This window comes from Topomyia yanbarensis, chromosome 3, assembly GCF_030247195.1.
Source record: "Topomyia yanbarensis strain Yona2022 chromosome 3, ASM3024719v1, whole genome shotgun sequence".
Taxonomy (NCBI): domain Eukaryota; kingdom Metazoa; phylum Arthropoda; class Insecta; order Diptera; family Culicidae; genus Topomyia; species Topomyia yanbarensis.
Window position 1 is genome coordinate 124,809,923 of NC_080672.1, and position 17,054 is coordinate 124,826,976.

Here is a 17,054-nt window from a genome sequence, read left to right on the forward strand (position 1 = left end):
ATAGATGCAATGGAAGAGAGACAGAGAGAGAAAGAGAGAGAGAGAGAGAGAGAGAGAGAGAGAGAGTGATTGGGGGGGGGCCGCGAGGAATGGCAAATGATGGTTAATGCAGTGATATTATTTTTATAGGTATATTATTATGATATATTGATTCTTACATTCTTATCTTAAATAATGTAAGTAGTAATTTTTGCGCCATAACCAGTATAACCTAAATCTTGCAAAAGAGCTAAATTTTCGCTAGATTTTTGGGCTTCAAACATATACTCGCTTTCGGTGACGCGACAAGTATAATTATATTAGAAATATTTTATCTCACTACTAGGTGAATTACTTGTTGATCTGTGTATTGATATACCATACAACATTTACCTCATGATTGAACGCAATGCCTAATCCAAGGAATAAATACTAGAACTCACTGTTTCTTTATCAACACATTATTTTGTCTTTGAAGTGAACTTATATATTGATTTTTGAGAAATAGTTCATTTATTATAAAGGTAATTCACAAAATGTTCTCAACATCGAATTTCTTGAATCACGTAGATGTGTTTTCATACCCCGATATTCAAAATCGGTTTAGTTTTGCCCCTAAAACACCAGTAAAGCAATACTCTGTATGAAACAATCTCATTTTTAATTAGTGGAAATTAGTAAGCGAGGACTAAAAATACAAAATGTTTAATATCTCCACCGCTCGTGCACGGATTTAGACAATCTATAGCTTGTTAGAAAGGTATTTTTACAAGCTTTCTATTTATGTGCAGTTTTTAGGACAATATTGTAGTGTTCGAAAGTTATTTGCAAAAAACCTGCCGTGTTTTGATAAAACCGCCCATATTTCAGAAAGTAAACAACATATCGAAAATCAAAAATAATAGTGTCAAATGGCAACGTTAGGCCTTTCATTTGAAACTAATTTCATTTAAATCGGTTCAGCCATTGCTGAGATAATTACATGACATTTTGTACATACATACATACACACATACACACACACACACACATACAGACATTGTCTCAATTTGTCGAGCTGAGTCGATTGGTATATGAGACTTGGCCCTCCGGGCTTCGGAAAAAGTTTTCAAAGTTTGAGCGAATCCTATACATTTCTTTTGTAAGAAATGTAAAAATGAGAATATCTCAAGAACTGTTCGATATATCAAATTATTTGGTTAAAAAAATAGGGTATTTCTATGATGGTAACAATTTTGTGGAACTAAAATGTTTCAAAATCTTTTTTTTCGAGAGTTGTCCTACTGGAGTTGTAGATCTAGGTTCTCGGAAGGGCTCCCCGTCAGAATCACACACTACAATTGCAGACGAGACAGGCAACGTTGCCTACTTTAACACTGCTTAAGGCTAATTGCAGCGGGCCGTGATTCTGAATGTGATATTCATTGTACGGTTCAGATATGTGCGGGCGTAGAGATTTTGCGATCGCATGTAGCATCGCAAAGGGCTCGAGCATTTGTACGCTAGAGTGTTTAATTGCGTGTGCGTTTGTATGTTGCGTGTGCTAACGTGTATGTAACTTCGCATGTATAAATTCGATTTTATAGCCGTGTGCCTTTCGCATATTCGCGTGTGTTCTTGGATGATCGCGCGCGAACTCTGAATCTTATATTTAATTTTCGGTGTACGGTTCAAAAACTGGAAGAAAGTAAGATCTTCCATATCACTGAAGTTCCCGATCATGCCGCCATGGGACGTGTTATCCAGTGGATATGAAAGGTTTCTTTTTTTAATTGGTTTAATTGGAGGCGTGAACCTAGTCTGCTGATACTAAAGATAGAGACTTCCGGAAGGGACCGATTCATGATCGTGCGAGCGCGGGAGTTGTTAGGTTCACGCTTGAGATCGCGTTTGAAAATTTATAAGCGCTGAGATGTTCACCTGATCATCGGGATGTTATCATGTTTGAGAGATCGCGCGGGTAGGTGCCGTGGATGGTTGCGAAGGGCTCAAGCATTTGTACGTTAAAGGGTTTGTCACGTGATCTTTCCTCAGAACTAAATAAGAAAACAAAGAAGTAATAATGGAATATTTGTTTAATGACATAAACTATTTGAAATGGGATTCTTGATTAATAAAAATATACTTAGTTGCTAAATTAGATAATATATTCTCACAAACTAAGTTTTTCATGGATTCTGACATGATTATGACTTTCATTGGTTTAGTTTTCGATAAAAATATACTGGGAAAAAATTCAGTTTGGACAAGAATTTTTTTTTAAAAATAACTTTTTCCCTTGAAAGTGCCCAACTCGAATTATTGACGGTAGATGGGGAACATAATCTTGGAACAAAATTTCATTTAAGTCAATGATGGGATTTTTTAGTAAATCGACTTTAAATTTTTAAAATCGATTTTAAATGTGAAGAATTTTTTCAACATTTTTATTCAAAAATTTGACTGATTTTGTGAAAATCTCTCCTACAACATTTTTTTGTAGGATTTGTCATTTTTAGGCTATAGCCAATTGAAAAAAAATGGTAAAAAAGTGTGATCCTTTTCAAAAGACAGTCTAGATCATTTTTGGAAAAACAAAGTATGCAAAGTGGCTTTTTGTGGCAAAGTCTTCATGTACAGAAAGTTTCATTAAAATCTGAGAGGGTTCTGCTAACTCTGAATACGATTTAGCGCGAAGTTCGTCAATTGTATACCGAGAAATATACTAGTTGTTTTCAAAACCTCGCTTTGAATTTGTACTACTGATTTATATAACCATTTTGGGTGATTTGGGATTGAATACCTATGATGTGTAAATGAAATAATCGCAGTACTAAGGCCGCATGATTCCTAAAATTGATAATATAATGAGTAATTTTCTGAACGATATTATTATCAATACAATTCTTGCATTTGATACGAGTTGATGAATTAATTTTCGCTTCGTGAATTTAAGGTCTAATCTTAAAGTATTTAAAATACTCCACTACTGTTTTAAAAATCAACCTGCCGACCTAATGCTGAATCCAAATTTTACACTTTTTGTTTCATATGTTCCCGTCAGTAGGAATAGTAAATACGGATCCTTCCTGCAGATACCTAGTGTTTTTGCGCCCACTCTTTATTGTCATTGAAATTAAACCGTGCGCTTTGCGAATTTATGTCTAACTATATGTGTTAGAAATTATAAACGAACAGAAAAAATAAGTTTTGATTGGAAATTCTTACTAGCTTAAGTACAAATTACCTCCCGCTATCAACATATCGTCGCTGTTGTGCTATCTTATGACAAACGCCATTTTGGGGTAAACTGAGTTGGATATGCCACATTACTTGTCTAAAAAATCTCTACAAAGTGGCGTTTACAGAATTTTGACATTCTGCTTGGTTACTGCGATATAGCGAGAAGCGAGCTGAGAAATTTTTAATTTTTTTCTTCAAATGACTGTGTCTGGGGATTGGCTCTAATTATCTTCATGTATGAGATGTTTTTATATGTAAAACTATCTGATAAACACAATGGCATAATCATTTTCGAAACAAAAATGCACGAACTGTGAAAAAAATGCAATTTAAGTTTTAAACTGGAAATATAACATATTTGGCAACACTGTAACCAAAAATAACTATTTTTTCTAGATTCCCTGACTCATTTCCTTCAACATGCATCTCACCGATTGTTCATAGACCAAATGAAGCCAAAGATATGAATAAAAGTAAATAATTGATGATTTTTTTCTATGGAAAATTTTCCATGCACGATTATGACACGCCATACAAATTTTGTCATCAATACACACCTATGACACGTGTGAGCCCGACTTTTGTTTACATTTTTAAAGAAAACTCGCAATGAAGTTAACCGATTTTCGTAATATTTGAGAGATTAATGCAGAATAGATAGAAGCATCATTTGTCTTCTTTGAATTGTTTATACCATTTATAAGTTTCAAGATATTCAATCTCAAACTTTAAAAATCGTTTTTCTCGAGATGTGAAAAATGGCGCTTGTCATAAGATAGCACAACAGCGACGATATGTCATATTTTCCCCTACCAGTACGCGTTTCGACCTGCGATCCTAGAAGCTCACGTAGTCCTATTTCGGTTAGTTTATTTTCTCTCCCCAACCTCTGAATATCGCGACTCTAACTACTGCCCCTTCCATCCAGCAGTGCAACCAGTCGATATTTTCCTAGCTAACCAAGGACGGATGTGGTTTATGCTCTAGGTTTCTGTCCAACGCACATCCTGTGTCTTCCCCCCATTGCCGTCGCCCGTTCCTCAAACAATCAACTGGTAAACAAAAAGTCACCGCTAAAGGGCATCACCATCAACATCAGCCTCGACAGAGGTTTTGATTGATCATATATAAACTGGCTCGACCGAGAAAGCAAATATTTGCTAGCCCGCCTTTCAAGCCCCAATCCCCGGCCGATGCGACCGATTTGTTCTCAGGACCCGCGCAATGGCAGACCCAGTTGGGATTTGGCACGTGTTTTACAGTGTATGCTTCGGATTCGTTCCGAGCAGATGGTCCCCGAGTTGTCCTTTACTGGATTTACTCCTACAGTTGGCAGCAAAAACCAAAATCAAAACATCGAGTGAATAAATGTAATATTTTAAAGAAACGTAATGAAGCTATTGTGTCGATATGGATATGACGTTTTTTATATTTTTGTAGTTCTGAACTCTCCAAATGAACTGCAAATTGCATACTACTGGACGCATGTACGTGTACATTCTTAGCTTGGAGATTTTACGTCAAGTCTTTCAAGTATCTATTTATGCATCGACGTGTCTCTATGAATAGATAGTTCAAACTGTTGTATTACTTGAATATACATCGAGGAACAATGGCAGCCACATTAGTTAGCTACCATCATCCTTCCATAAACCGATCTATGCAGTGTGCAACACATATCGGTTAGCACTGACCCGAGTGTTATGCTATTGATCGATTGATAGGACTCCATCGCAAGAAATAGTAAGGGAAGATGGGGTAAATCGCACCCCCTAAGAAAATATTATCATAACATAGGCGGGGCAAAGCGTAGCTGTGCAGGGGTAAAATTCGCCACGAAAATGGGAAATAATGCAACACAACGGCGTTGAATGCTCGGCAAACAAGAAACGAATTTTGTTTTCTGCCAGGATTTTGCAGTTGTATCGCCTTAGGCAATTATTAGGAATTTAGAACAAATTATTAGTATTAATTTCTCTGTTTTCGATCAAACAATCAGCAAGATCAAAGAAGGCAATTTCATAGACGGAGCAAATATATAAATCTAGTGAACAATGAGTTATTTAGTAAATTTTTCATATGCTGTCCCATTTTTCATGAAATTTTCTAATTTAATGAGACTAACTGGTAGTATAGTGTGACAGAATAACGAGTACCGGTAAAAATATGACAGGACTGATATAATGGTAAACTAGCATTTATATGAGCTGAAAATCAGTTTTACAGCATTTACAACAATTACACGAGAAGAGCACGTTATTGTTTTATGTATACTCTGGCTGCATTTAATATACAGTTGCGAAACCTTGTCCATGTATGTTTACTATGACGGATTTCCGGCTGGTGTTACTGTTTCCCAGCATTTTTCGGCATTTTAATATAAAAGTAAGAGCTGCATTTTACCGCGGTGGTACATTTTACCCCATCTCCCCCTACAAAGAGAAAACGTGATTACCGGATGGTGGTGTAGGATGTTGTTGTTGTTGTTGGTTATTGAAGTCTTTATGTGCAACCTTGTTTGCATGATTGGAATGTTGATGGGATTTGTCTCGATTCATAGCGAGTCGTATGCTTGTTCAGAATTCAAATATACGGCAGTGTTCCGGTAATGGATATGGACGAGATAGCTAAACACATTTACAACTGCCGATGTATTGCAAGCATTAGATCGACGTTTCACATTTGGGTTAGAACGCGCCGGGCCGCAGCTTTGCAATATATCATGCGCTGATGGAAGAGGAAATGAATTAGCGATGCACTTTGAGTTATTGTATGTATCTTCATGATTGTGAATTTATGTCGTGGTGCCACCATCGGTACCGTACATTGGAACAAATGGGTATTGATTTGCGAGCCGCGAATGGATAGCTGGTGCCATGTCGTTATGAATGCATATTTTGCTACGTGCTACGTATTATGCATTCAACATATGACGGTATTGACATTGATAGAAGCATACTAATTCTCCCTAAATAGGTAATAGTCCAAACTAAACGTAATTCAGATTTTATGGGAGCATTGAAATATCCGATTTATTTCAATGTTGGTTATGGTTCTGATTTCATTGTTGATAACGATATTCCTACATATTGTCAGATCCTCGCTTAGACTCAGATGTTCCGATGTTTCGATATTCTGAAGTATTCTCTTGCGTTCACAGATCATGGATAACATTTTAGTCTCTGAACTCCTCAGTAAAAATATGAAATCTGCTAAGTTTTTCTCATTCCTTTTCAGATCTTCTCAAACTTCTTAAGTAACACAGATCTAAAATTTTATCGGTTTTTTTTATCAAATCTCAAATATCTGAGTATTGGAAATCTCAAATCTTCCCAGATCTGCTCATATTTTAGTAGTCCCACTCAGATCATTTCAAATAATATATCTTCAACTGTCTTCGTAGCTGTTTTCATTCTTCTGTCTTTTTTAAATTTTCAAATATTCTCGGATCACCTAGATCTTCTTATATTCCTCGAAACATTCTCAGTTCTTTTAATACTCTCTCAGGTCTTTTTAAGATTTTTTCACACCTTCGGCGATCTTCTTAGATTTTCTCATATCGAAATACAATTTTAGATTAGATCTAGATTTTCTCATAGAAATACAGATTTTCCCACACACATCGTTCACAAGTTTATTATATTTTCTCTGATCTTATCAGATCTCATTCAATTTTTCAGATCATAGCATATTGTTCCTTTTAGTTTTTACTTGATCTTATCTTATTTCCTCTTATCTTTTCTAATCTTTTTAGATCTTCTCATATTTTTTACCAGAGCCTCTCTGATTCCATATATTTTTGCGGATCGACTCGAATTTTATATTCTTTCGTATCGCTGATCCCTGTTCTTAAAATATCTCAGTGTATTTAAAATCCACTCAGGTTAATTTTATTTCTTTTTTAGATCATTTTTCGCGGATCGACTCAGATCTCAGCTTTCTGAAATATCACTAAATTTGACAATTCTAGTATCTGCTGCTATTTTATCTACTCAAATATTCTTAGAGCTTTTTAGGGCCCATTCAAATGTTTCTTCTCAGATATTCCAAAAAATTTAGTCGGATAGTCGCTGATCTTCAAGTATCTTTTAAAATCTATTCAGATTTTTTGGACATTCTTTTCAGATCTTCTCAAATCAATTAGATATTCTCAAATATTTTCAGATCTTATCAAATCTATAAGAACCTTCTTTTAAATTTTCAGATATTTTCAGATATTCATATATCTTTTCAAATATTCTCATATCCTTTTAGATCTTCTCAGATTTTTTCAAGGATTTCCAGATGTTGTCAGATTTTCTCTGACCTTCCGACCTTTCTTCGATCTCTTCAGATATTTTCAGATCTTCTCAGACCTTTTCAGGTCTTCTTAGATCACGCAGATTATTTCATATCTTTCCAGACCTTCTCCAACCTTTTCAGATCCTCTTAGATTTTTATCAGATATTTTAAGATCTTTTCATATCTTCGCAGATCTTCATATATGCCTCGTTTTGACGTAAGTCGTGTTTTTTCCCTTTCCCAGGGTATTTAGAAGCGTTCCCAATCGAAAATGGACAAACCGGAACGGTGAGAATGAAAATACGGTGTTAATTAACCTTTTATGGGACGCACTGAGTAAAGATATGTCTTCAAGCAAGAATCGAACCTACTGGCTCCCAAACTCTAGTTGGGAGCGTTTACCACTTTGCCATCGAGGAACTGTGATGACGACATTACAATTTCCCAATAGTATCGTGATCACCACTACCGCCCCAATACCTACTAGCGGGCCCATCCACACCTATAAGCAAATCGTCACCGCCTCTTTCTGCGATTGGCCAAATCGGTCTCGTTATCTATTTTTAATACCAGTGTCTGCGTACAGGCTTGAAAGATTGTTATCACTGTATGCATCCCATTAGCTAGCTCAGACATCGCCGGACTTTGGTGGTGAATAGAGCTATGGTGAAGCATGTTGAAGTCTGCGCTCAAAGCCTATCGATAGATGGTAACGGAAAATCCAACCATTGATGGAATTTACATATTTTTCTTGTTTTGAAGTTTTATTTTCTCTCTTTTTAAGATTTTTAGGAACGTTTTGAATAGAAAACAGACAGAGAAAGAATAATCGGAACGGTGTGAATGAGCTCCAGTGGCTGCGTTCAGGCATAAGACATTATTATCATCGTTTGCGTCCCCATTTCTTATCTCCAAGTTAAGTTTCATGTCATCTGCAATTTTTTTTTCTGTTGGGTACATATTGCGCTGCGACCAGTGTTTTGATCTATTGTGGCAATCTGCATAGATTAGTACTCTCAGTTTTTTGAGAATGAAGGAAATATCGTTCACATATAAAATTAACAATTGAGGGCTTAAATGGGAGCCTTGTGGAACTCCTGAGGTGACTTCAATTGTATTAGATTGCTTTCCTTTGAATTTGATTATCTGCTGGCGGTTGGATAGATATGATGCTAACCACGTAAGCTGCTTAGGCTCAGTTCCCATCTTTTTTAATTTCTAAAGTAACATTAGGATATCGATTCGATCAAATGCTTTACTAAAGTTTCTGTAAAGTGCTTCCACGTAGTTTCCATTTTCCATTGCAATCAGTGAGTAATTAATAAATTCTAGTACATTTGTTGAGGTCGAACGACGTCTAAAGATGTCATGCTGGAGGTTAGTAATTCTGTTTTTTATTTGAAGAAATATTTTTTCGGATTCAAAAAGTTTCGGAATGCTGGAGATTATGTCTATTTCACGATAATTGCGAACGTCAGAAAGAAAGAGCTCTTCTATGTTTTGGGAAACTCTTCAGATTGTAAAAAAACATATTAAAAAGCCAGAACAATGGAGTTGTAAGCTCGGTTGCTAGGTTTTTCATAAATAATGGTGGAATTCCATCAGGGCCAGCACCTTTTCAAGAATCCAAATGCTTTAGAGCATTGAAAATGTCCTTCACTATGACATGACTAACACCAATATCCGGGCGGATCGCAGATGTCGTGATATTGTTCCAAGTACTTATTATTTTGATTTTTCTTCTGGGTCTTTTGTTTCCTATTTTTCAGATTTTTAATTTCCTGTTATACCAACTAGGGTGCCACGAGCTACCGTGTCGTGTTTTATTCTTAATAGGCACTTCTTCATGAGTAATTTCGATAATTATTTTGTAAAATATGTCCAGGGTGGTTTCAATATTCGCTTCATTCCTAAGAGTATTTCGCCAGTCGGCACTACCTACCTTCCGTCTAATATTGTCATAGTTGGCTTTATGGTATTCCAAGACTTCCTTAAAGTCATAGTCATTGGGTACTTGAATTTCATGGATGAACAAAGAAAACTCAATAGCAGTATGAAAGGCTTCATTTTTTCACAAAGGAACTACAGATTCAGATGCACAGAAATCTTCCTGAGTGTTCGTAAATAAAAGGTCAATATAGCAATTCGGTTGGTTTCCAGATTTTCACAGATATGTTTAGATCATCTTCGGTTTTTTCAAATCTTCTCAGCTCTTTTTTGATCTTTTCCGAACTTTTCATAACTTTTCATATCTTTTTAGATCTTCTCAGAGATCAGATTTTCCCAGATCATTTCAGATATTCCCAGATCATTTCAGATTTTCTCCGACTTTTTCGATCTTTTCGGCTCTTCTCAGATTGTTGTTAGATCTTTTTAGATCTTTTCAGATCTTCTGAAATCTTCCTCAGGTCTTCTTAGATTTTTCTAGGTCTTGTCAGATATTCTCAGATTTTGTTAGATCTTCTCAAATCCATAAAATCGTTTTAGACATTTCCAGATTTTTTTTCAGAATTTCGCAAATCTTCTGATTTTATGATATCTTTTTATATCTTCTCAGATTTTCTCCTGCCTTTCAGATCTTTTTCGATCTTCTACGTTCCCTCCAGACCATTTCAAATATTTTCAAGTCTTCTCAGATCTTTTCAGATCTTCTCTGTCTTTTCAAATCTTCTCAAATTTCTAATATTTTTTTAGACATTTTCAGATCCTTTCGGATAATCCTAGATCTTTTTCACCTCTTCTTAGACCTTTTAGGTCTTCTCAGATCTTCCCAGATCTTTTCAGATCTTCTCAGATCTTGCAGATCATTTTAGATTTTCTCCGATATTTTCAGATCTTTTCAGTTTGGTTTTCAGATTTTTCCATATACGTAGAAAGTCGAAGCTTTGGAACGTTTATATCTTTTGTGGATTTATCATTTTTTTCGTCATTTTGTCGAAAATATGTTCAGCATTTTTGTATTATATTTTGGAGTGGCATGAACTTTTAACGAAAAAACTATGTTTGGAAAAATCTTTGAAAATTGCTCGGAAGAGGTAAAAATTTCTATCCCATTTCGGTCAGAACCGCAATTATGGTGAACAATAAAATAATGAAAAGTTTTAATCATAGGTCCGCTATACTTTTGTTTGTATTATCATTGTATCATCTGGAACAAATAGCTCCCACCCGGAGAATATATTCTTTGGCAAACAAATTGACCCTTATCAGCGCAATCAAACCAGTATAAATAACTAAATTCGAAAATCTTAGCCATCGTCAACAATTGTTTTTATTTCCAACAGGTAGATGCACGGAAAGATATCCATTTTTAAAACTTTCGACAGAAACTCGTTCGTGATAGCGATTTCAGCCCAATGCTGTTATTCAACACTGTCGACAACCCCCTCTTTTCGGAAGATTGCTTATGAGCACCGGGAGAGAAGACAATTATTGGCATGCGGGCGGCTCATTGGACTGTCTGCATTTATTTAATTTGCCTACCTCGGTGCTAGTAACCGGGGCCAATCGAGAGACAGAAATCAGCAGCATCCAACGATCTTCGAATTCAGTGCATCACCCATTTACGCCAACGCCAACATGAAAGGTTCTTTCAGAATCACTATCATTATAGGAAAGGATAATTTGAAAATCTGTTATTCAAACGTAACTCTGTTGAATTTCATTAAATTTGAATTAGGTGTTGTTACGACACTCCGGTTATGCCACAAACATTACCCACTCATCTTTTTAGATATTTTCAAATGTTCTTCTTAGGTATTCGCAGATCTTTTCAATTATTCTCAGATCATTTTAGATCTTCTAAGATCTTTTCAGATCTTCTCAGATCTTTTCAGACTTCCTTAGACCTTCTCAGATTTTTTCAGATCTTCTCAGATTTTTTCCAATTTTTTTCAGATTTCTCCAGATCTTTAGAGATCTCGTCAGATCTTTTCAGGTCTTCTCTAATGCTTAAGATCTTTTTAGATATTTCCGGATGTTTTCAGATCTCAGATATTCGCAGATCTTTTTATATCTTCTCAGATCTTTGCAGATCTTCTCAGATATTTTTAGATCTACTCATATCTTTTCAGATATTCTCACATTTTTTCAGATATCCTGAAATTATTTCAAATTTCTCCAGATCATTTCAGATTTTTTCAAATCTCCTTAGATCTTTTCAGATTTTCTCATATAATGCATAGATATTCTAAGATCTTCAAATCTTTTTAGATTTTTCCGATCTTCTCAGATTTTATCTGATCTTGAGATCACTTCAGATCTTTTCAGGTATTCTTTGATCTTTTTAAATATTCTCACATATTCAGTCCATTTTTGTTATTTTATTAGTTCTAATGAACAAAGCAAAGATGCTGACACCAGACTATATAAATTCCATCAATTGTAGGCCGCATAATGAAATAGTACGGCAGCACCCCCACCCCTTAATAAGACACACTACAGCAAATATTGAATGAAAAGTGTTAAATATATTTCTCCAGTGACATTTCTGATTTAAGTATTGCATATTTAGTACTTGTCATTGTCATTTGAATTTCACTATTTCATAGTGTATCTAAATATGGGTGCAATTCATTAGCTTAAATTAAATTTCTAGAGAAGATTTGCAATAGGACCTAAATAGCATTGAGAGCCTCCCTTTGTTTATTTTCTCTATCGATTATTCGACGTCGTACTTTCCACTAATTTCCAATACATATCGAATGCTAACGGTTTTTACAAGAACATTATGCAAATAATTGAGCAGTATATGATGAAACGGCCGAGTAATCAGCAGAAGAGAAAGTAACCAAAGAGAATCTCTCATTGTTAAATTCGACGTAATTTTAATTTTCTACAGATTTACTTGTTCAAAAAAAGTTCCTCCTCACGATACTGCAACATCTAAAGCTTACAGCGACCACATTACTTTGAAGTTTGCCGTTTTTTTTTGCGTATTTCTTTTAAGCATTTTTTGAGCCAGAATTTTTAGAGGAACCGTTCTTTGGTCTTCTGTCGGCGCATTGTTTTATTTGCGATACGGGCAAAAGAACAATAAAGTCTGGAAAACGTATATTCTGGTAATTATTAAATAATAAAAACAACAAGATCTAATTAAAGAGACGAGCTGTGAAATTATAACGAGCAAGTTCATCTCAGAAAAATCACCCAGCTGCTGTTGGCATCATGTTGGCTACAATCGTTTCCACTTGCTGGACCGGAACAAACAGCCACGTTCCCCATTCCCACTTCGCTCGCTGCTGCTGACTGGGTATCGAAACAATTTCAAAACAACTTTCGAACTCGGCCTCGAGAAATAATTATCCCTGATTGGTTTACGACTTGTAGCCCGGATCCGCGAATCCCGACGTCCGAATGTGTGAGGGGGGGGGGGGGGCAGAGAACATTCAATTACGTGACGTGGTCCTGTGGCATTTTGTGCTCTTCCGGTTTACCGAAATGGGGTTTGCCCTCCCAATGTAGAGTAAAGACACACAGCGGAAGCGGTTGTGCACTGCGGAGCGTACAATACCAGGAAGTCTTTTGTGTTGGCCATCTTTTAGATGTGTACACAAGTGTCGACCTGACGGGCTTTAGCTAGAACTTTGAACTTTGCTGGTGGTTCAAAGTTCCGTTAACCTTTGAAAAGGCATTTTTTATGTTTGGACAATGATCGATAAGGTGATGATAATTATATATTTAAATTGTTTCAGATGGATTCGACGAAGCAGTATTCGTAGGTTTTATTATTTAGTGTCCATGGCTGCGATGCTCATATTGACACAACAGTCTGCGAACTAATCTGTTACATTTGAATCCATTACGGAAAGCATAACCATCTATTTTGCTCATGGAACTACTATTGGTACCTATTAGGTCGAGCTTCCATTATGGGGGGTTCTCGACTAGACGCCAACCAATGGGTATTTTCCCCAATTTGTATGATGGCGCTCTACTTAAGGAAATCGAAGCAACAAAAAGACATCAGATCGGTTGGTTCCGTTTTTCGCCGTACAGCGATAGTCAGAAACACCATCAGTGTCGTGATAGAATCTTTCACCAGCGATATTTTCACGTTATGATTTTTCTCCAGCCGTAATTGGTCGTCAGCAAGCGTAAAACAGTCACTGCTGAATGGCATTATTATGCTATCAGGCACAACGGCTAGAGACGTGACAAAAAGTGGTTTGACGTCTTCAATTCACTAGCAATTTGTTTGCAAAGGGTTGGAATGGAGGCAGCCAGTGTTTTTCATCTCTTTGTCGCTCGGATGAAATTAAATTCAATAATTTTATATTAGTTCCACTAAAGCAGTATCGTCTACATGTATTGATGTATTGAAGTATCAGGATTAGGCAGAAAATCTAGTAAGCAGCCAATAGTATCGATAGTATCGTAAAATTTGGGCTACCGGGGGGGGGGGTAATTTTGAAATCATCAACTTTGAAGGTTTAGCAACTCCGAAGAAGCTTTCCAACATAAAAAGCTTATATTTTGATATAACAATTTTGGTGATGAAAATTCCTAGAATTGATTATGGAGGAGTAACTCTTCAAAAATAGTAAGTGATTTGTTGTCTTCAGCAAAGTTGTTGATAATGTCATTTTAAAAAAACTTTGTAGAAAATGTGAAGGCTAAATGAATGCAATATATCGAGATACAAAACAATATTTAAGAAATTTTCTTAAAGCCAGATCTTTTCAATAAAAAGACTTTAGAGACTACCTTGAACAGAATGTGAATTTTATTATTTATACACATCAGAAGATTACATTACAGTAAGATCAGAATAACTTGTTTTAAAAAGTTTTGTTTCACTATGGTCGGTGTTAAGTCAGACCGGACTAAGTCGCAAAACCTTAAAAAATGAGATGATCATAACGCTGGACTTTTAAGATGATTTCAAATATGTTACAATAAACAAGAATTATAGTAAAAATGAATCTCACATTATAATATAAAGGATGCTGCCATTCAAACTTATTCGTTTTTCTCGAAATCAATACAATGTCACTTAGTCTGGTCTGAGCTAACACCGACCATATAGTCTAATATATTTCGATACTCTGAACACACGGAGTATTTATGTCTTCTTTAAAATTAATTATGGAATATCTTCAACAAAGCTTTTTTTTCATTTTGATTGTAGAAGTAGCTAACCTTAGGGTCTTTCGGCTCATTTTTCAGGTTAGAAAAATTTCTAACCTTATGTGCTGGGATTGGGAATCGAAACTAGGTGAGATGCGCATAAGGCAATCGACTTACCAACTACGCTATGATCGCCCATTCAACAAAGTCGTTTGAAATAGCATTTTCGAAAACTTTGCTAAAGACATTAACTCTCGAACTAAATTTGTTTGAAAAATATATACTTCGCAATTACTTTCAGGAGGGTTAAGTTGTAATATACTTCAAATATACAATTATTTTCGAGCAGTATTTTTACATTTATTCACAATTAAAGCTCGCAAATCCAAAACACGAGTCCTCGTATACAACATTTTATTACACTATTCAACTGAACACTAAAATATGCCACTAACTTGAAGTATTTTGAAATTTTTATTACTTTTAATCCTGCTTAAAAGCTATTTATATAACTGATTATACAACAAAAATCAAATGCTCATAAAACCGATTCTGACAAAACGGAAAAAATATTTTTTATCATTTTCCTACCATTTTCCAAAATAATATTATCGTTGTCAATCACATTGAGTTTTTGTGTCAACTCTACGCATTCTTCAAAAAATACATTTTAGCAAAAAATTAAAATTATCCAATTTTTCGGTGAAGAAGACAATCAACCTAATCAACCTTCGCTTCCCATTCGAAGCATTGTCCCTAATCTATATCTCGGAACATCCCTTCAAAAGAACTAAGTTGATAATTTGACAACTATAAGACCTCGGCTAAGAGTTCAGTTACAATATCCAATTCCCATTTTATGAACGTGTCCACTGGAAAACAGACAGAGAAAGATTGATCGGAATGGTGAAAATTTACCTTTTTATTGAAAACACCGAGAAAAGATATGGCCTCAAGCAGGAATCGAACCTGCGATCTCCCAGTCTCTAGTTGGGTGCGTTAACCACTCCGCCATCGAGGAAATCGTTGATCACACCGTCGATCTCAACTTTGTAAGCGTATATGTCAACGCAACATTAAAGATTTGTCGCCACTAGCGTCAGTTGAGTGCTTTAGACAGAATATAACAATTCTGATCTTATCTGGGCGAACTTTTAGGCGACTGCATATTTCTGCGTCCACCCTTTCGAAATCTTTAGAATACTGAGCCGATTAACTTTGATCAAAAAGTCGATTATATATGGTCTGACTGAGCTCAATGTATATCATTTTAAACAGGAAGTTTAATGATGCTGGTAGCCATTTCACCAAGCTGGTTATTTTTAGAATATTTTTATTTACCCCTGCCTAGTGCCCGGTGCAAAGTTTAAAAGAAGTGACGTAAATTTCGGGAGGTATTAGAATTTTGAAAGATGAATCAAATAATAATAAACCATAAATGTGGTCACCTATCTTCATTCGATCTATGACTGGATGTTCCAATTTTCTTAGCTTCCGGTACAAATAATTTCAATTAATCAACAATCCAATAACCACATCTCCTAAAAATTGTCTCCTCAGTATAATGGTCTCTATATACAGTCTCCTGAATAGATGCCCTGTCCGTCGCCTTAATCTAATGTCAACTGATTTCACGAATACACAGTTCAATATTTGCGGCTACAATTTGCACGAAACGAGCGACAGTCAAACACGAACGTACTTTACTGGAAGTTAAAAAACCTTCCGTAAGCTTTTCAATAATCAGGAATCAAAATATAAATGGCACGTTTCCCGCATGTAGTCGAGGACCAGTGCCTTGCCGTGTCTTTTCACAATTTTTCTGAGCTGAAGGAAAGGTGAAGAAGGAGAGAATAATTTGAATTGATAAGGTGACCGCACAAAATCAAACAGCAGGTGAGTTAAACTCACAAGTAGTTCAGACCGCCTGCGAAAATACCTAAAGCTCTTTACCGCACTAGTTGAAACACTTTAGTATGATATTCTGTTTCAGGCGCCTAAGCAGAGTTTCACAGCCGAAAACTCGAAATCGCAGTTGCGTTGCTGCTGGGCAGTTGCATATCAGATGACATGAGGTTCGGTAGTCAGATTCACAAAAATCACATGAAAATGACTCAGCGCGTTGAGTTGAAGCCCAATAATGGATCTTTTCCTTTATCTAACTTGTTGAAAATAGCATAGTAGGCCAGGACCACCAAAGTCAATCTCTGCGCCTGCTCTGGCCAATTCAACGAAACATTCATTATCAGTAATACTGGATTTTTTTAGCCAGACAACCAGTCCTTTCGAGAGGGAAACTTCACATGGGATGATTCTAAGGAAAACTACAGCTCGTTCCAAAAGTTTTTCTGCACTTCCCGAAGGCCACACACCAAAAAAATCTGAATTTTATCGTTGACGTAATTGCAAACATGACACAATTCAACAAACCGTAATTTACGAAATGATAGAACATTACCGTGTTCCGTTTAATTTTACATGAAACATATACATTACATGCGCAA